Genomic DNA, 21,634 nt, shown 5'->3' on the forward strand with positions numbered 1-21,634 from the left:
GAGAGAGCCCTAACCAGATAAAGCCGCCACTGCCGTGCCCCCTCTGAGTCTGCCTGTCTCTCTCTGGGTCTGTCTGTCCCTTCACCTCAGCACACAGCGATGTGATGAAACACAGGGTAAGAAGAGTTTACAGGAATTATTAGTTATACATAAGACTGCACACACACACAATACAGTACGTTCTTGGATATTGCTTTCTCTCTCCTTTCATATCACGATTAGTTTGAAATTTAAACAGTAGTTAAATAAAAAAAGAATAAAAACATATAATTGCAATAATAATAACCAACAACAACAATAATAATAGTAATCATAATAATCGATTTTTCAAATTACTGATTAATATTTTTTATTATGTATTTTTAAAATTATGGGAAAGAATGTGGCAAGAAGGAAATGAGGGAATTTGAGTGACATTTTATTTGGAGCCTTAATCTTTTCAGCACACCACGGTAGCCAATTAAATCTCAATGGAGCTTCATATAATGATAACATCTATACTGTGCATTAACATCCTTTTTTCTACTAGTATGATTTGTATTCTAGCGCGACTAAATAGGTTTGCATCTTGTCACCCATATCGTAATGTGGGAATAATAATAATGCACACATCGGATCATAAATCAGACCTGCTCATGTGTGATCAATCAATAGGCTGTTATGGCTCACAATATATAGCGGTGTGTAATGGCTGTGCATAAGGATTTAATTGCTGCTGTGGCGCTGTTAGAGGATGCTGCCAATGCAACACTAAAGAGAGGAGAAGTCTGAAGAATGATTGAATTTTGTAAAACGGAACAATACATAAAAACCATGTAAGCAGGGTTTATAAACCTGAAGAAAACACTGTATGCATGTTTCCAATTTTGTGCACACACAGATTTTTAGTCTGGAATCTACACAGAGTTTTATCCATCTGGCCCTTGGAGTTATTTTGTGATGAAGTGTTGTAATTTACTTTTTTGGTGTAGCTACTTTCCCTCAACCTGCCTCAGAGCGATACCGATAAGTTTCTCTCTTTGGATTTAGTCATTTATGTATTTATTTATTCTTGTGGCGTCCCAGTAATGGACAGCCATTCTCGGGCATATGAGTAAATAATGATTCATGTTCCATAACTTTGCGGTCCCTGACCCCTCTCTGGCCCCCTGCGACTCTCTCGATACCTGGACACACTGCTCACTCCGGCAGGCGGACAGGTTAACTCGGGACAAAACCGCCCGGGGTGCTTTTCAACACATAACACCCTGATTCTATTTTCATCTCCTCTCTCTTCAGAAAGGTACACTCATGTACGGTTAGATTAATGTCACTCCCCCGTTGTGCAAGCCCTCCGCTATCTATTTATTTTGCTTGAACTTAATCTGTGTCTAGTTCAAAATGCTGCAGCGGCTTATAATTTCATCTCCAAAGAATTGAAATGCACCGCGCGGCCCTTAGAGAGACATGGTCTTTGTACATTATCTCGAGTCGCCCTTGTTTGACAGCCTGAAAAAAATTGCCCATCTGCTCCACAAATATTACCATGTTTATATTTTCATCCTCTTTCCGCCAAGGTACACTCATGTTCATTTGGATTATTGTTACTCTCCTGCCCAGCAAGTGCTCTGTTACTGCCACTTGTTTTTGCTTCAACAGTAACCTGCATTGTTACACATCCATGATAAAAATATTTGTTTGGGCAGAGGGGAGGGATAGTTCAAAATGGTTTAATTAGCTGGAATTTTATGTCTGTCTTCTGGTACACGATGAAGTCACCATGAAAGATTTTCCCTTTTCCAGGAAGTAAAAGTAATGAGATTTTTATCAATACATTTTTTTTTTCTTCATTTTTTTGGCATAAATTGTCAAAAAAGTGTTGTACTGTGTTGTACTGCTTTCTTACAAGAGAAAGCAGTACTGCTACTTGAACGACCTGCACATCCAGTCTGGACGTGGACTAGTGCTGTGAACTCAGCCACATCAACTTCAGTGTTGAACAATAGCCAATTTGAAGTGAATTTTTATGTGCGCACATCACTACGATTATAGATCTTTCAATGAATAAGCCGTCTTTGCAGTTGCATCGCAAATCTAGCAACCACATCTAGCGTTGGAGAATTGGTTGTGCGCATATAATGTCTAAATATATTTAACAACTGGGCTAGAAAAGGTGTGGCTGTGGCTGTACAGCCACAGCCACACTCAGTAATGTAATAAGTAAAAGTAAATAGCCTGATATGGTAGATTTGTTTCAAAAGTTTGGTTACTGTGACAGTAAACTATCTTGTCTTTACTCCTTGCCCCTTTGGATTCTACTTAAAAGCACTACAAGTTGTAGCTTGAAAAGAATCAGCTCAGTTAACCTGAACAAACAGTACAAACAGTGGCTCTGTCAGCTAGCTAACTAGCGGGCTAATTTAGCAAAGCAACCAACGTTAATATTAAGAGGCAACTTTCCACCTCTAATTCTAGCTTCTACTAGATACCTAAGCTAGTGGGCAAATCAGATGTGTTAACACCAAGACTCGATACTATGGTTAGCTAGCTAACAAGCTGAGATTATGTAAACACAAAATCAGTGGCGAAATGATCAGTTGTCAGTCAAAAACAGCATAGAAATGAACCACGCCTATTCAGTTCTGTTGATGTGGCCGAGTCGCATGCTTATAGCGCAATCAACTGTTCATATTTCATAGCCACTGTTGTCCAAGACCTGAGGACCTCCAATATGGCCGCCAGAAGGTGTGTCACGTCACCTGAAAGTCACCTCTATTCTGTGCGAATCACCTGTGTTGCAGCCTTGGTTTCACCTCAAACAAATCTCAAAATCGACTATCTGTGTTGAATGTCTTGTCGCTCGCACCCACCTCAGGCATAAAGGAAGGTCAAACAAGGCTTTTCAAATTTTTGGCCAAGTATTTGCTCAGAGCTATGTCAGACCGCACTTAACTAAATCTGCCTATCACTGGGTGGACAGGACTATAAAAAGCACATGCATGCCAGGAGTGTTCAGGCTGATAAGGACACACTGATGACTTGCATTAGTTTCTAGAGAACATTTTGCTTGGTTGTAAAATTAGCACTTGTCATCTACTGTACTATACTCAAACCTGATGGGATGCGACTGCACCCGATGGGCTTGGGTACGGTCCTAATGAAGTTCTTGTTTGGGGTAAGGTCAGGCTGAGCTTAGTAAGAATTCATTACTGACAAACTATTTGTGATTTTGACTTTAGATTCAGTCTGGGTAAGGAGAGACATTTTCCGGGTTCACTTGAGCCTTACTCAAATTTTCAAGCTATGGTCAAAGTTTACAGTACAGTTTATACAGTTATAATCGGATGTGACAGGGTTGGAAATAACCCCTTAAAATACCCTTACATTTACATTAATTCTTCCCTTAATTCATACAAAATCCCCTTCAAATTAGCTAAGGGAGTTATTAATGGAGGAGACCCCATCACAACCACCTTAAACACCCCTTAATGTTTGACTGCTTACTTTCTAATTTAATGGAAAAATTCAGGGAGACAGGAACTTTCCATTAATAACTCATTAATAGACCTGTAAACCTGCACAAAAAATCCCTTAATTTCTAGTGTCGCTGTGAACCAACCCATGAATAAATCCCTTAAAAACCCATGATACTAACCTTACTTTTTTAAAGCTATGTTATTTTTAATGGATGTTTAATGTTTATGTTATGAGAAATGAACGACATTTCAGGGATAAAATTAAGGGGTTTGGTTTCGTAGTGATAGGGTCGGCTTCAGAAAAGCGAGATGGATATCATGTGTTTGCAAACATTCTGAATTTTTTCAGTGGATTAGCACCTACAACCAGTCAGCCCCACCACTTTGTGTACTAAACCCTGTGAGGCAGGTGTACTCTAGCAGTAGTGTTTCAATCTGGGCCTGTGTGCCAGGAGGGCCCAGTGCTTTGTTCCTCTCAGATTGAACTGCTCAGTGGTACTGACTGAGCACATGCCTCATCGCTCCTCCTGCCTTTAGCCATTTATGTAATCAGTTTGTTTCAGGGATTTGTTTTGCATTGCAGAAAGCGGCTCCTCTTCTAGGCCCGCGGACAGACGGATAGACTCGGCGGCTCTGTCTACTAAAAGCATTTTTCTTGCCTAGGTTTGATAACAGTGGTGTCATATGCATGTAGCTTTGTCACCAGGCACATAATGTACTGTACAGTATGGCACTCTCTCGCTGAATCACCACGGCGCTGCTATGGCTGCACACCATAACAACACACGTAGAGCCAATCATCTGTTAATCTGCTTACAACTGGATTGTAAATTTGCACATATTGTATGGGCTGATAATGGGTTTGTGCTTTATTTGTCAAAGTTCAGCTGGCTTACGGTCAGTGAGAGGGAGAGAGAGGTAGAGGGGGCAAGGAGGGAGGAGAAGGGGTTAAGACGGGAACATATTAGAGACTTGTGGAGGAGTTTGGACGAAGCTCGCCCAGAGGTGGCACATGTGTGGGCTTCAAAGACCCTCTCCATCTTTGACACCTCTGATGGGTGACATTTACTGGACTGAAAAGCCCTCAGAGCTATCAGCAGCCAGGGAGGGAAGGTGGGAGGGAGGGAGGGTGTGAACTGATTTTCAATTGTGCCCACAGGAAATGTTACTGAATGCATGCATGAATGAGCAATCACTTATGTAGACATTCGTACAGGCGCATACAGTATACACAAATACCCATAAAATAGGCTGTAAAATAGACAGTAGCAGTAGAAAAAAGCTTCTCTAGCTCTTCTGCAATAGTTTGTATTAGTACATTGTTGTTTCCAGTATTAGCCATGCACACATCAACTCAGTTCCTCAACAGTGTTTTCCCCTGATCTAACAGTAGCCTTTCATTCAAAGCTGCAGATGATAATCAGCCCTCTTTATCATTATTAAGACCCACATAAAGCTCAGAGCTCCATGTCCACAGCAGAGTTACATAACATTCTGTCAGCCAAATGAATATGGATCCTTTACCTTGAGTCTGGTGTGTGTGAGAGCGGGTTGGACTCTTTTCTCTCCCCTTCTCTTTGTCACTGCCTATCCCCAACGTGCGTTTTGACAGGACGCAGCCTCCGTCGGTCCAATGCTGGTGTGTGTGTTTGTGTCTATCTATCTCTACGGCTCTGGACTGAAGATATCTAGTGTTTCTGATGCCAGCGAGTGGGAGCCACACGCGGCATGCTCATTGGTGTGAAATCGTGGGGGGGGGGGTGGGGGGGGTGGAGAGAGAGAGAAGCTGTGATGGATAGAGGGAGAGGGGGTGGAATCGGAGAGAGAGAGCTGGGGGGGGGGGGGGGGGGGGGGGGAGCTATGTTTGCACAGGGAAATCTCCAAGGACAACCCGAGCGCATCTGTGAAGTGCGTGCTGCGGTGTTCAGTGGTGCTCTGGTTGGGGAGATGGAAACGCACTATCAGATGTGTATTGCGGGGAGGGAGGGGAGGGGGAGGTGGGGGTAGGGGTGCGGATGTTGAGGTCTGAATTTTCAGGCTGTTGAAGATTTGAGTTCTGGAGAGAAACGTTACCTCGACACCTCAACAGGGTACTATAGGTGTTCTTTACATTCATACATCGCTGCGGTTGTGTGCAGCATAAACATCTTCCTCAACCAGCTCAAGTGCAGTATCATACATACAAGGCGAGCTCATGATTTTCCCAGCCATGCCACAATGCAATGCATGTCAAAGAAATGAACAGAAATCAAGGCAATTTTTCGATGAAGTACACTCCTCAGCTCTTCATATAAAAGGACAAAAGTTAATTTTCAATCTCTCCCAAACCACACATAGCAAACGATGTACTGATGTACTTGTGTACATGTGCACAGAAAGATCTTACATATTGCAATATCCATACACATGCATATTTGTACCCAGAAGGTAACACATGGAAGTATGTTTAGTTTGCTCAACTGTAAACAAATAGATGCCCTTACAGTATTTATCATATTATTATAACATATATATTGAATACAAGTAGAAAATCATTGCACATATAAAAACAAAGCACAGATGAATTGCAGTTGCACGTTTTGTATAAAATATACTATATGGAAGATGACATGTTGCGATGATGTAAGCCCATATGAAGGGAGAGAGACTGGAAAACATTTATATGATTGCATTCTGCAGAGGAAGATACAATCTGCAAGGAGCTGAGAGTGTGGAGGAGGAGGCAGAGGACAGATAATTCTTGCCACTGAATAGACAACTGTTACATCAAGACACACACACACATACACACATGCCCGCACAAACACACACACATGCAAGCCTGCAAAAGCACTGCCTACACACACGTGTTCTCAGTCCTTCTGTCTCTCTTTCTGTCTCTCGCCCTCTCTCTCTCAATCACACACACACACACACACACACACATTCACAGAGGTTACAAGGTAGCATGGCTAGTGTACAAAGATATGGCTAGTGTACAATTCCTTGTCACAGGACACAACCCATTTTACACCGTTATTCTAACAGTAAAGTAAAACTACGACTAAAACTAGACATGAAAAACATTTTAAAACAAAACAAAAAAAATCAAAGCAAATTAAAATGAAACTGCCTCCCAAAATAGCTGAACTATAATATAATGAAAATATACTGCTGCCTTTTCACTATTAGTCTTTTGACCATAGGTTGAGTGAAGTGAGGAACCCTCTTATAAACATCAATATCAATACATTATCAATGCGTTTTTACTTATATATTTTTCTGTCATCATGTACACAAAGTAGCCATATACTGGCCCTATACTGGCATGACTATTTCAGTCTGCATTTACACTTAAGGGATTTATCTGACATTCTTATCCAGACTGTACAATGTTACAAACAAGCAATAGTAAAGAGTGCAAGGTTCAAAGCCACAGTATTCAGACATACAAGAAACTTGTATGATAGAGAAGTGGAAGGCAAAGAGGCAAAAACCTGGTAGAATAGGTAGATTGTATTTAATTTAATTTTTTAAAGAAAACAGAAACAGTGGTATGTGATTTAGAGGCGGGAGAGGAGAGAAAAATAAGGAAGAACAGAATGTGATGTGTTTTTGATGAGTTGAGATTTGAGATAATGACAGAGGAGTGACTCTGCTGTCCTGACATTAGTCATTAGTTATTATTAGACAGAAGTCACTTCAGCATTGGGAAGTCAGGAGGAAGAAGAGCGGATGGTCAGGTTTCTGCAGGGAAAGGGAGATCTGCCAGTTGCAGCAGAGTGAAGAGCATGGGTTGGACAGTGGGACCGGTCTACGGCCTGGAGGTCTGAGGGTCCATTCTCCTTAGTCGCCTTATCCATGACTTGCAGTGATGTCAGTGTGTTGTTGACATCGACATATTGACTCCCCAACTGACTCCCAAAGTTCTAGTATAACCACAGAATATATGACAAGCAACCATGAGCAAGCAAAAGTCCTGAAGTCCTTGGAGGCAGGTTCTTCTCTGCCTCTAACATCACTGAACTGAAGTGGAAATCAAACGTGAAAATGTAAAGGATAAATTTGGCAATTTTGGACCTATATATAATTTGTCTTTAACTTGGACCCACAGAGAACATTGACTCAAGACTCTGCTGTCAGTTGAAACAGCGAGCTCCTGTTGCCTCTTGCTACTAACAATAAATCAAATTTTTTCTCTGCTGCAGCACAGGGGTGAAAGTGGGGTGAAAGTGCGTTGCTGGCGGCGTGATCTAGTTTTGTGCACGGTCAGGTCACATTGTAAACAATTGCACATGGAGCCAGTAGAGTTTGGTAGAAGACTATCCACTGATTGAACACCGACAGCTGACTCAGGAGTCAATATTGTCTGCGGGTCCAAGCACTACAGGTATGTAAGAAACAAATTATATTTAGGTCCAAAATCACAGAACCTATGTGACCATGTTTGACACACTTACAGATAAAGTATACTTCCGGTCCTGAGTAATAGGGCTGTAGTCAAGCATTCTCTCTCTTCAGTCTTGCACCTGGCAGCTATGACAAATGTACCTACTGAATCACCCATTACGTGGTGTAAAAAAAGACTTGTTTGATTATGAAGTAATGCTCAACCTAAATTACAGTACGCACAATCCTCTTTGCTGCCTGCTAATATCATCCAGGGGCAAACATTATTTTACGGTGAGCATCAACTCAAACTATGCGCAAAACCAAAGCCCTTTTCAACATGAGGAAGCATGCCACAAAGGGAGAGTGATGGAAAAACGTTCGCCCACATGTTGACCATGGATGCGTGACCTTCATGACGCCGACGCTCGAGAGCTAGTTACTGCAAAGTGCTGTATCGCTGGTTTCCCAGTCAGACGCTGCCTTTGTCTCGCTCTTTCTCTCTCTCTCCGGATGAGTAATCGCCTTGGAAATCCTCGCCCGGAAACTGCGGTATCACCTGTCCTTCGTCAAGCAATTTCTCTTTCCAACTCGCTTGACGTGGGCATTTCGCACAAGTCACATGTCCAGATTTCATAGTCATGTTTGGTCAAACGAGGAACAGTGTCTTTTGAAATAGCTTCTTGCATACTGCTGATCAATCCTTCTGCAAAAAACGATTTAACATTTAACATGACATCCACTGATGGGCTTCATGAGATGTAAATGAGTTCATTCTGATGTAAAGGTTATGGTTTTCATGCAATCCAAACACAAATGCAAAATTACAAATGGATGTCACCAAAAGCAGAAATTAACCACATTTGTTCAGTGAGATGAAGAAGAAACAACTCAAGCACACTGTTATTCCTACAACTTCTAATTCATACATCAATTAAAACCACTTTTTGGTCAGTAAACTTTGCACCCGAGTGAAAAGTTGGTTATTATATGTTTTTATGACCTGTAGAGACTCTTTTATTTTGACTACTAATTCTCCTCTGTCCTCTGTGAGACATTTCAATTGTTGTTGGTCGTTATATTTTTTTGCCTCAAATCCCTCGCATCTATCCGCCACAGTGTTTTTCATGAGATGATTATGAGTTTCAGATTCATTATTATGGCTGACACAATGAAGAGGGTCATTACGGCTTACACAAGGAAGAGGCTTACAGAGCGGCTAAAACAGGTTCAGGGGCTGTATTAATAAACCCAGTGCACCTGTACGTTCTAAAATTATTGCTCCCAGGTTTCAATCTAATTCACCCTGTTACTCGTTGTTCTGTCTGTGGCCGTGATTACATGACTATCCCTGGCTATCAGATTTAATGTTATGGCTTCTGTGGTAATCTGTCTACCCTTGACACAGACAAGAAAGTGCACACTACATTGTTGTTTTGGCACAGATGGCCTTCATTTAAACCCACTAGAGTGCACCAAATGATGTGGAATATTCTAATCTCTCACTAAATGGGCCTGACAAGTCTATAAATAGTGACATAGAATGAAGGAGGAGGCTTACTAAATTTGGGACATGGGTGGTGGGGGTTTGCGGTCTGGCGAGCCGATCAGCACTCGGGCGTAGGATCCGATCGACTGTTATCTGATCAGAGAGAGAGAGAGAGAGAGAGAGAGAGAGGCGATCCACATTTAATCAGAATAAGAGGTGGATTTGCTCGTGGAGCTCACTTTCAATCAAATCTGTGGAGGGGGGAAAGCCTCGGTGGCACGTAATCGCTGGGGTTTGCTTGTATCAGGAAAGCTTTTCGAGGAAGTTCAGGTTGAGCAAAATATTGGAGACATATCAAAAACAATGTTAAGCCCAGTGTCATAGATATTGAGTTGAAGCTTTCAAGGTTGAGGCCAACACATGAAATGTCTATCTTCTATCAAGTGGTGGCAAGGATTTTTGCACCTCAACACCTGCCCCATCATGTTTCTCTTTGTCTTATTTGTTTTCTTATCTAATCATCATTGTCCATTTTATCGTTTTGTCCCGGCACCTGTTGCACACTCAGCCGTCCCGGTGGGGGAACCCTCTTTGAATTGGTCCACCCAAGGTCTCTTCCATGTTTTTTCCTTGTAAGATTTTTCTTGGGAGTTTTTCCTGAGGGTCCAAGGTTGGTGGTTCCGGGTAGGCTGGTGTTCTATTTTGTTGTATACTGTTTTGCATCATTTTGTTTTAGATAGATCTAGGTAGGCTTGTTCTCTGTAAAGTCCTTTGAGGCATGCTTTTGATGAAGGGCTGTACAAATAAACCCAACTTGACTTGACTGACACGTGAATGAAGGTTCGGGGAGAAGTACATAACCAAACAGATGGCTAAAACACCGGCCATAACCACCTACAGAGAGCAAAGGCAGAGATGATATTGGAGGAGAGAAGGGGGAAGAAAGGAGAGATAATGTAAGTGTTGCAATTCCTGACATACTGTGATTAGTTTGGGCTGAGCACTCACACAAATGGAAACCCCAATGCCACAGAACTCTCCCCTCTGCTGTTATCTTAATGATTCACATCCCGGTGATTCACATTTTCTCCCATGTGCCCGCCATGTGACATTAAGAAATTACCACCCAGTCATTTGCTCCGGGCCTGCCGGGGAATATGGAATTCCAGGAGGCTGGATGGCAATCGATGGCAGTAGGGGCATAATGTCATGTTATTATGCGTGGAAGCGAGGGAAGACCCCCACATGCGTCAAAGTGATGCATTAAGCACTGTTTGGGAAATACTACTGAGTGCGCCCACACACTGTTTGATCAATGAGGGCTAGGAAGACTGGAGGAGCTTCCCCCTTTGGGTGTTTCACACCAGCAGGCCTTCAGTATAAGAATCCTCCAATACAAGGTTTTCAGATGCTGTTTGCACCTGGTATTAACAAGCAGCCTGGGTGATCAGATTGTAATCGGGCAGCACAAAAACACATCAAATCCAGGTGTAAATGCACCTATGCATTGTAGATCCGATCACCCAAACCAACTCCGGAAGTGGTCAGAAACACATTTAGCATGTATTCCAGGAGTTACTTTGGGATGAAGTGTTATTACTTTTTTGGCGTTCCCACTTTCCCACAACCTGCCTCATATATTTCTACTTCAGTAAGTGATTCCTAGAAAGACTTTCCACAACCACCAGACAATGGGCCTCATGCAAGAACCACTCGTACGAACAGATTCGTTCTTAAATCACTCGTACGAGCAATTTAAGAGAACTTGCCGCATTCATCAATTTTCTCGTATTTAGAATTTTCTCTTAGGTACGAACAAAATGTACGAGTGGTCCAGACCTGTCATACGAGTCACGTACAATCAACCTGCTGTTCTCCAAAGCAAAAAAATAAACTTTGTTGTTGACTAATAGATTGTATCTCTGTCACTTTGAAGAAATGTTGAGTTTGAATATATAAATGACACTGTAAAGAAATGTATAATCATGTTGAGATTAACCAGTACAGTGGTTATAGTCATAGGAAAAATAGCAAGGGAGCACTGTTGGCTTTTTCAAAAGAAGATAGTGCGTAATTTATTTTACCAGAGCCGCATAAAATCTCATAAGTATCAATGCGGGTTACATAGTAGCCTATAAGTGCGCTCAATACAAAGACAAAACAAAAAACACTAATAATTGCCAGGTTATTTGACAAACACTCAGATGAGACAAAGGCAAGGTTAGATTGTATTGGGGGAAATACATTATAGAGGGAGATAAATCTGATTTCTAGGCTATTTTACTCCAGTTGATAACGTTAATGTGGGTGCAAGTGAATCTAAATTTAGGTCTTACCAGGTTGAGGTGCAAGTCGCTGTCCAGGGCGACATCGCTGGACACCTGACACTGCTATATCACCAATTATGGCAGGTATAGGCCTATTCTTTCATCTGTCTGTGTAACGGAGAATTCCTCCTGGCCCCCTCCTGTTGCAGTCATGGATCGCCTTGCTTTTTGCATCTAATTTCATGTCAAGCTATTTCTTTTTTTTTTTATTTCTGTGACGGTGCCTTAACGACAAATCACTATAGTCCTATAATATTCCTATAATACTCCGATATGGACTTAGAGTGTCTGTGGTACTCAGTAGTGAGTTTATAGTGACCTTATGGTATTTTTGTCTTCTGTAGTATCACTATAATATTCCTATAGGGAATTAGCTTTGTTGGGATATTTATTTAGTATTCATCTAAAATGTAGGAATCCTACTATAGTTGTTTTTCGTAAGGGGACGCACAACAGACAACACTGCATTAACAGCACAAGTTAATTTCTCCCATTCCTTGGCTTTAGCAGGGCCTTTAATTCCACTACTGAATTATATTAAATATTATATGCTTTGGTTGACTTATTTCTGATAGTAGGACTTCAGTCTCAGAGCTGGTAGACTTCTTCTTAGTCTTCCGTGTCATTTTTATGAATGAAGCTTCCCGACATATGGGCCGGACCCCTAACCTTATGGAATTATTGGGGCGTCAATTATGCAAATTCACAATTCTCATGAACGCGCGTTCATATAGAACAGGGGCCTGTACTACGAAGCAGGATTTGGGGTTAGCGAGGTAACTTCAGGTTTAACCCTGGGTTTTCAGTCTCACGAAGGTGGTTCACTTTTAACCGGGGTAGATCACCATGGTAACTTATGCTGCACGGCTAACCTGCTCCGGAGCAGGTTAAGTTCGGGGTATCGGATCAAAACGTATTGTAGCGTCCCGTCAAGGACCAATACGTTGAATAATCAGGAGAAATGATTATCTTGCAATTCAGTGCATTTATTTGGCTAAACTTTGGTTACTGTCGGCCGCAACCACGCCGTACAAAAGCTCTCCCAGCCAACCTAGCTTTTTCCAGCTGGCAGAGAGCCCGAACAACAACAACAAGACCCCAAAACCTACTTCCTTGACCCGCCTCCCCCTGCCTCTAACCAACAGGAACACTCCAGGAGGTACAAACTCGCTAATAAACATCTCCCATAACTGGCATAACTGACAGTAAACATAATCACATCACATATTTAAACAGAGTTGCTACACTGCTCCCCCCTTACAAAGTCCCTCACCCCGAGGGATCAAACAAAGTCTCTGAGATGACCTGGGGCCCGTCTCTGTCTCTGAGACCGTGGTCCAGGTAGTGACACAGGTGGCTCCGCCTGGTGAGTGGGACCGTCCCGCTGTGCAGCGGGGACTGTGTGTGGTGAAAGAGGAGAATGGGGTGTGTGAATGGGGAACACAGTGAATCTGGGGAATTACGTGCAGGGGGAACGGGGCTTCTGTCCACCGGTGGTCTGAGGCCATTTCTCCCCGGCCTGTGTGTGTGGCTGGGCGTGGTGCTTGAGTCATTATCTCTCTGTGAAGGTGCCAGGGGCTCAGGGTTCGGAAGGGGAAGCAAGTTCCCTCTGTACAGGGCTAACCTGTCTCTGTGGAGTGCCACCTTTCTCCCTCTGGGTGGCAGCTGGACTCTGTACACCACCTCACCCATCCTCTCTAGCACCCTACAAGGCCCCACCCAGTGGCAGTCTAGCTTAGGGCACCGGCCCCTCTTCCTACATGGGCTATACACCCAAACCAGTTCTCCAGCCTGGAAGTGCCTCCCCCTGGTCCTCACGTCATAATTTCGTTTTTGTCTCATGCCCGCTTTTCCCAGCTGGTCCCGGGCAAAGGTGTGGGCTGACTCCATCCGATCTTGGAGTCTCCTAGCGTACTCTCGCCCTGGAGGAACAGCAGGGGTGTCAGGGGGCTTGCCAAATGCCACCTCTGCCGGTGTCCGGAGCTCCCGCCCCAACATGAGCAGGGCAGGTGTGCAGGAGGTGGAGTCCTGAACAGCGGACCTGTAGGCCATGAGGACAAGAGGAAGGTGTGTGTCCCAGTCACGTTGGTGCTCCGCGGTGAGGATGGCCAGCTGCTGTGCTAGGGTTTTATTGAACCGCTCTACGAGACCATCACTCTGAGGATGCAGGGCTGTGGTCCGAGTCTTATGCATGCCCAGATGCTTACACATAGTGGCAAAAACACGTGACTCGAAGTTCCTTCCCTGATCACTGTGGATGGTCTCTGCCGCTCCGAACCTGCTGAACATGCCCTCCACTAGAGCATCCACCACAGTCTCTGCCTCTTGGTCTGGTATCGCGTATGCTTCCGGCCATTTTGTAAAATAGTCCATGGCGGCCAGGACATAAATATCCGTGCGGGGAAACGGGCCCATGACATCCACTGCTACTCTCTCCATCGGGGCCCCCACCGCCAGCTGCTGGAGCTGGGCATGGGACTGATCTGGGGGGCCCTTGTGGGCTGCGCAGGGGTCACAGCGGCGACAAAAGTCCTCTACATCCCTTTTGAACCGCCCCCAGTAGAACCCCTGGCGAAGGGTTTTGGAGACTCCAAAATGTCCTGCCCCGGTGGTACCATGAGAGGTTTTGAGCACTGCCTCTCTCAGTGCTCTGGGGACCACCACCTGCCACCTTTCCTCTCCTGTGGCTGGCTCCTTCCAGGCTCTCTGCAGCACCCCATCTCTCACACGCAGAGCCTCAAACTTTGCCCATAGTCCCTTAGTTGCAGTCGAGCTCCCTGCCACCTCGTCCCAAGGTGGTCTCTGCCCAGACTCCACCCACTGCAGCACCGGTTGTAGATCTGCGTCCTGCTCCTGTTGTGCTCTCCACTCTGCTGTGCCAATCACCTGCGTTTCCCGGCAGACCAGCCCACTCCCCTCGTGCATGGGGCATGTCTCCTCCTCCACACGTAGCTCTCTCTCACGTGCCTCTCTCCGCTCGCAGTAACGGCACCCATCTGGAGCACAGGGGCGTCGGGATAGGGCGTCGGCATTGGCGTGATGAGCCCCAGCCCTGTGCACCACTGTGAAGACATAGGACTGCAGTGTTTCCAGCCAGCGTGCGACCTGCCCCTCCAGTTCCCTAAAAGACATCAGCCACTGGAGAGCTGAGTGATCGGTCCTGACAGTGAAGGGCAGGCCACAGAGGTAATACTTGAAGTGTTTTACCGCCATCACCACAGCAAGAAGCTCTCGACGAGTGACACAGTAGCGGCGTTCAGCCTTGTTGAAAGTTTTGCTGAAATACGCCACCACTCTCTCCCCTTCCGGCCCCGCCTGAGCCAGCACTGCACCCATACCAACATTGCTGGCGTCTGTGTCCAGGATAAATGGCAAGGTGGGGTCGGGGGGAGTGAGAATGGGAGTCTCCGTCAATGCCCTCTGGAGAGAGCTGAAGGCCCGCTGGCACTCCGGCGTCCAGATGAAGCCCCTGTTCTTTTGCAGCAGGTGGTACAGGGGGGTGGCTATGCAGGAGAAGCCTCGTACAAATCTTCTGTAGTACGAGGCCAGGCCAAGGAAGCTTTTCAGCTGTCGTTGGTCAGTGGGGGTGGGCCAGTCTCTTACCGCATGCACCTTCTCCTCCACTGTGCTCATGCCTTCTCCCCCCAGTCTGTGCCCCAAAAACTCCACCTCCTTTCTCATGAAGCGGCACTTTTCGGGGTGGAGCTTCAGACCTGCTGCTGCCACTCTCTGAAGTACCTACCGCAGCGCCCCCAGGGCTGCCTGGAAGGAGCTCCCATGAGCCAGGATGTCATCCAGATAAACCAGACATTCCTGGCGGGGGATGCCAGCCAGCACCTTGTCCATTAGTCTCTCAAATGTGGCTGGGGCGTTGCACAGGCCAAAGCTAAGGACACGAAACTGCCACAACCCCCTGCTTGTACAGAAGGCAGTCTTCGGTCTAGCCTCGGGGCTGAGGAGTACCTGCCAGTAGCCACTGCGCAGGTCGAGTGAGGAGAACCAGGATGAGCCAGACACCAGGTCCAGTGACTCGTCGATGCGGGGCAATGGGTATGAGTCTTTCCTGGTCACATCGTTTAGTGGTCTGTAGTCCACGCAGAATCTCATCTTGGGGCTCCGTTTCTTGGAGACCATCACAACCCCCGAAGCCCATGGGCTGTCTGAGGGCTCAATGATGCCTGCCTGCAGCATCTCCTCAATCACGCTGTCTGCGGCCTCTCGATGCGCCATGGGAAGACGGTGGGGACGCATCTTGATGGGCCGTGCGTCCCTAGTGTCTATTTCGTGCTGCACCAGGTGTGTCAGGCCCACTTCACCATCCGACAGAGCAAAAATGTCCTTGAATTCAGACAACACCTGCCACAGCTCTTCTTGCTGCCAGGGCTCCAATATGTCACAGTTGCGTTTCCATATCTCTCTCACCGCCGACAATCTACCCACCTCTCCCATTGAAGTTGGCTGGACCAGGGGGAGGGGGCCCAAGCACGTAGAGGGGAGTGTTGCCGGAGAGGGGGGCTATCCGTCGGCGGGGGTGTGGGGCACAAGGGGTGGGCTACCAAGTGCTGAAGGGATGGGGGAGCAACTCCGTTGAGCACCTGAACTCGGGAGTGGGGAACTATCGCTCTTAGCTGGGGGGTTCGTAATGTGACATTGTGTCTCTGTGGCTTTCACAGCAAGTGGGTGTGGTCTTGGAGTTTGTGAGGGGGATATCATTTTAACAGTGGGGCCCCCAGGGAAGCTCAGTGTGTTCTCCCCTAGGTCCAGCAGGCAGCGCCCAAATCTCAGGAAGTCCAACCCCAGTATACAGGGGTCCTGCACCTCCGCCACCCACACAGGCAAGCTCACTGACAGACCCCCCACATTTATAGTCACCCTCCCCTTTCCTCGCATAGGGGCCAGCTCACCAGTCACCGTCCGCAGCTGCACTGTAGTCTGCTCCAATTGTGTCCCCACCGGAACAACGCCAGGCCTCATCAGCGTTGCTGTGGAACCCGTGTCCACAAGGGCAGTACATGGGGCCCCAGCCAGGGTGATGGGGACGTGGCAGAAATCCCCAACATGAGTCCAACCCACCACCACCGCGGACTCTGTGGTGTCATCAGCTTCAGGGGGGAGTAGAGCCCAGCTCCCCCGTCTGTGCTGTTGGGCTCCTCCTGTTGGTGATGAGGCAGCGCGGGACACAACGCCAGGGGTCCGTATCGCCCCGTCTATACGGACCCCGAGCCGTTTCCCTGGTCACTAGCATGTTTGGGACACTGCCTGAGGAGATGCCTGGGTTGGCCACACCCCCAACAGACCAGGGGGCGTTGTCGAGGTCGTGTGTCACTGCGTGATGATTGCAGTGATACAGCACGGATCAGTTCAGTCATCTCAGCCACCCATGCAGGCTTCTCTTGAGCTGGGCTGCTGTCCACTGCAGTTCTTACAATAGGGCTGCCTTCTCTCAGTCCGCTCTCCGCAGTTCCAGCTCCCACAATCTCTCTTTCCAGAGCTAACTCCAATGCCTCCTGTAGGTTACGGGGGTGTGCTAGTTGGGTCTGAATGCGTAGCTCCCTGGGGGTTATAGCCTGAACAAACTGGTCCCTGGCAAGCTCACTCTGCACTGTGGGGGGCATGTGGGCATATGCCCTCCTTGAGAGGGTCTCAATGTCATTGGCTAACACACGGAGCGGCTCTCCAGGTTGCCTGCGCCTGCTACACAGTTCAGAGCGCAGGAGACAAGGTTGTTCACAATGTCCAAAACGCCTCTGCAGAGCCCCAACCAAAGCCCCATAGTCACTTCTTTCATCTGGGCTAAGAAGCAACAAGCATGCTAATGCCTCATCTGTAAGGCACAATGCCAACTGTAGAGCTTTATTGTCCTCCGACCAGCCTGCTGCCCGCGATAGCAGTTCGAATTGGGCATGAAACGCCTCCCAATCCGCCTTCCCGGAGTACTTTGGCGTTTTAACCGGAACCTGGTTGCCATGGGCGCCGCCATCTTTGTGTACAGTCTGTGCGTAACCCTTGCCTTCACGACGTACCGGCGTCACCGCACCGGGGAGGCAATCTGCATGATGTGTGCCGCTCTGCTGGGGGTCGGTAGAGCCCATTCCCACATCGGCAGCCAGTCTCCTAGCTGTTTCCCGTAAGTGGGCCTTGAGCTCCGACGCACGTCCAAACTCCCTCGCCAGATCCGCAGGGTGACGAATAGCCCGTCAAGTTTTTCTTCTGACACCAAATGTAGCGTAGGACCAATACGCTGAATAATCAGGAGAAATGATTATCTTGCAATTCAGTGCATTTATTTGGCTAAACTTTGGTTACTGTCGGCCGCAACCACGCCGTACAAAAGCTCTCCCAGCCAACCTAGCTTTTTCCAGCTGGCAGAGAGCCCGAACAACAACAACAAGACCCCAAAACCTACTTCCTTGACCCGCCTCCCCCTGCCTGAGTTGCTACAGTATGAAAGGCCCGCCTTCTGACCAATCAGCTCTCTGGAAACAGGGAGTCACCATTCCTACAGGATCCCGATATGGACAAATATACAAATGAAAATCCCAATAAAAAACTGAAAACTGATATAGCAGATATAGCAGGTAGGCTACTTAATTGACCGTATTATTAATGGATTAAAGTTACTGTTGCATATATTAATTGCGCTGAGTTTATTTAATTGGATTGTTTGGTTCAATGTAGGCTATTCATATTCCATTACTGCAGCCCTGAAAAACATGAGGCCGACTTTATGAATAGAAAATCTTTTTACAGCCTCAATGTGTCCACAAACTATTTTATCAATGAAAAATATGCCCACTGTGTTCTAATGACAGGGCAGTTCCTCCAGTAATCCTCTCTAGCCTTGGAAGCAGAAACAACTTTTACATTTCGCGGTTATGTTTTGTAATGCTGACAGTTATTCATTATAAGAATTTGTTCTTCTTGAGAGAAGAACCCAATGTTAGTAGCTATCCATTTCTTTCCAATACCCATGTTGAAAATGTCAGCAGGAAATATTAGGGCTTATATCATCCTATAATTAGGTCTATTGTTTATGGCTTTTATTGTTTGATTAGCCTATTTTATTATTTTCGCCTATTTTTAGGCTATTACTTATGAGGGCTTACTTATGTCCTTTTCCCCGCTGAATCATATTACTTTTGCTGCACAACTATCTAATTTCCCCACGGGGATCAGTAGTTTCATCTTATCTTATCCGAATTGTCTGATCTGGATTTGTCCATGTTGCGAGTGATTGGCTATTTGTTACAAACCCCACCTCTTTCATGTGAACGCGCTCATAGCTGGATAGGTAAATCCTGGGTTGACAGAGCCAGTTGATAACCAGCTACGTGAGACCGGTTATCTGGATCCCCAATGTTAGGTTTAGTGAAGCCGGCTAACTCAAACATACCCTGACTTTGTTGAACATGCCTCGTAGTATAGGCCCCAGGTGCCATTCATCATGTTTACTCAGGTCATTTACGACAGTTTTCTGAAGATACGAGCGTTTGGTGAATCTGACGTGGCACACTCGTATGAGTCCACCTCACGAAAAAAGTAAGAGAAATTTAAGATAAGAATACGAAAATGTTCTTGCATGAGGCCCAATGTGCCTGAAATTGTTGCTTTCAATCAAAGGTATATATAAATATAACTAGCTAGCCAACTTGTTAGTGAACATTGGGGCGTGTCTATGATCATGGCTGCGCCCCTTACTCAAAACACAGCATGTCTTGTGGCTGCATTGCATTCTGGTCTATTGAGGCTGTTGTCAGTGGAGAAATTGGTCTCTCTGTCTCTTCTACAATGGATTTCTCCCTGTATGATTGTTGAACGTCTGTGCAAAATGGTGAGTCTAGAAAGAAGGTACTGACGTTTACTGTTTATGTTTCAGATTGCTGAAAAATGTTCAGCTATTAAACTCCATTGTAGCTACACTGGAAATACTTTGACGTGACATGGTGTGATGTCGTCTATGTTTATTTGTTAATTTGTGCAAAAATTTTGGAAAAGAGAAAATATGAACAAATATTTACAATATACAATGCACAGGTGGTATTAAAAAAAACTATAGTAAAAACCAGTCAACATAAATACCTTATATAAATAAATAAATAAATAAATAAAATAAATGTACAAACACATCCACATATACACTTGCACACACATATGAACAAACACATGCACACATGCACATACTGTACAATATGCAAACAAAACAGTTGGAAATTAACAATCAATAATACATAATTTAACATTACATAAAATTATAAAATATATAAAAAATATATTATATAAAATATACTGTACTCTTTCAAGAAAAGCTATTTTTTAAAATGTATTTTCAAAGCATTCATTGAGGAGTGACTACGAAGTGAGGCAGTAAGGTTATTCCATACTGCTGGGCCTGTGCACCTGATTGAAAATTCTTTCAATTCGATTGCAAAACTGATTCAATAAAATTTATGTTTGGCCCCTTATCCATGGGAATAAGAAAAATAAACCACCAAACAACAAAATTGTCCCAAAAAAACAAGGTACATCATCAATAGTTGCATTTTTAACAGTTTTTAATTTACTCCACATATATCCACATAGAGCTACATACAGTGAATGCAAATAAACTTTCGTACACGGATCCAACCTGGAACCACACACAAAACAAACAGGCACCAGGCAGCTTGGATAGTAACATTCCTGCCAAAAATGGATTGTCCAGAGTGTTCGGATAGTTTTACAGTGTTTAGACAAAGATGCAACCACATTGACATATCGTAGACACTTAGTAGGCTCCATGCCAGACAGTACGCCACTAGCATTATCTCAAAAGGAAGAAAATGAGAACTTGTTGCAGCTCTAAAGCCAAATAGTAAGTAATCTTAAATGATATGTGACCAAGTCTGTCAGTTTTGTGTAGGAGATTGGTAAAATTGGCAAAATATGATACAAAAATAACATACTGTTTTGAACTACCAAGCCTGCTTTCCCTACCTGAGAGCGTGAGGAATTGAAAGTGGTGAGTGATGGGAGACTGCATAAAGCTATAAATCACAGTGCAGTGGATAAATATAAAGATAAATATGTGGTTGCTCAACTGAAATAGTTCCGAAAATAAACCTGACATCAGCTATATTGACTTAATGATGTAATTTATTAACCTACAGGTCATATAATAAAATCCACTAACAATTATTTATTTTTAAATGGTCAGTCTTCTTAGTGCATGCTAAAGTGTTAGCATGGAGGAGTAGACCAACGATCTACTGGGGACACCTGGATGATTTCGGTGACTCTCTAAAAAACATGGTATATTCGTTTAAGAAATGTGACTAAACGGAGCGAAGTAGACCAAAATTCACTCTTTTTTCGCCTCACTCTTCCAGTAAACCTACTGTAAATGTGTGATGACTCACTCCACACTCAGGGACAATGTGACTTTTTGATTGGCGTCTTACCAAGATCAAGAAGCTGCACTCGGGTCCTGTGAAAAAAAAGACACTCCCCTCCCAGTAATTTGCGGCATTGAGACAAAATCACGTTGACGATCATAACTCATCACTGCCTCTGGGTTGTATTGCTGTCTCCACACTGTGCAATCACTTGCAGCCATTGAGAATTTGGCAAGCAATGTCGCCAATGCGCTTCAGGATGTATTTAATAAGTGTGGGGGTGTGTAGACCTACCTGTTGCTCGCTGTGCAATGCGTCAATGAAAATATTCCAAGATAAATGCATCGATTAATTACTTCCACCTCTACTACATCTGCCACATATCCAATATATCCATCCCGAGTGAAGAGCGGGTTGTTGTTTATTTCCCTCAGAGGAGACAGGATGATGACAGTGTAGACCTAAGCCAAGTGCAATAAGGTGTGTGGCTGCTGTTTATATGGTGAAATGCTGATGGTATGATAGACAACTCATGATAATATGAGCCTATTTCCTTTTTTTATCTGTGAGAACGCTGTATAGCCAGCTTCTTCCACTGACAGTAAGACTGATGACCCTGAACCC

This window comes from Centroberyx gerrardi, chromosome 9 (assembly GCF_048128805.1).
Source record: "Centroberyx gerrardi isolate f3 chromosome 9, fCenGer3.hap1.cur.20231027, whole genome shotgun sequence".
NCBI lineage: Eukaryota > Metazoa > Chordata > Actinopteri > Beryciformes > Berycidae > Centroberyx > Centroberyx gerrardi.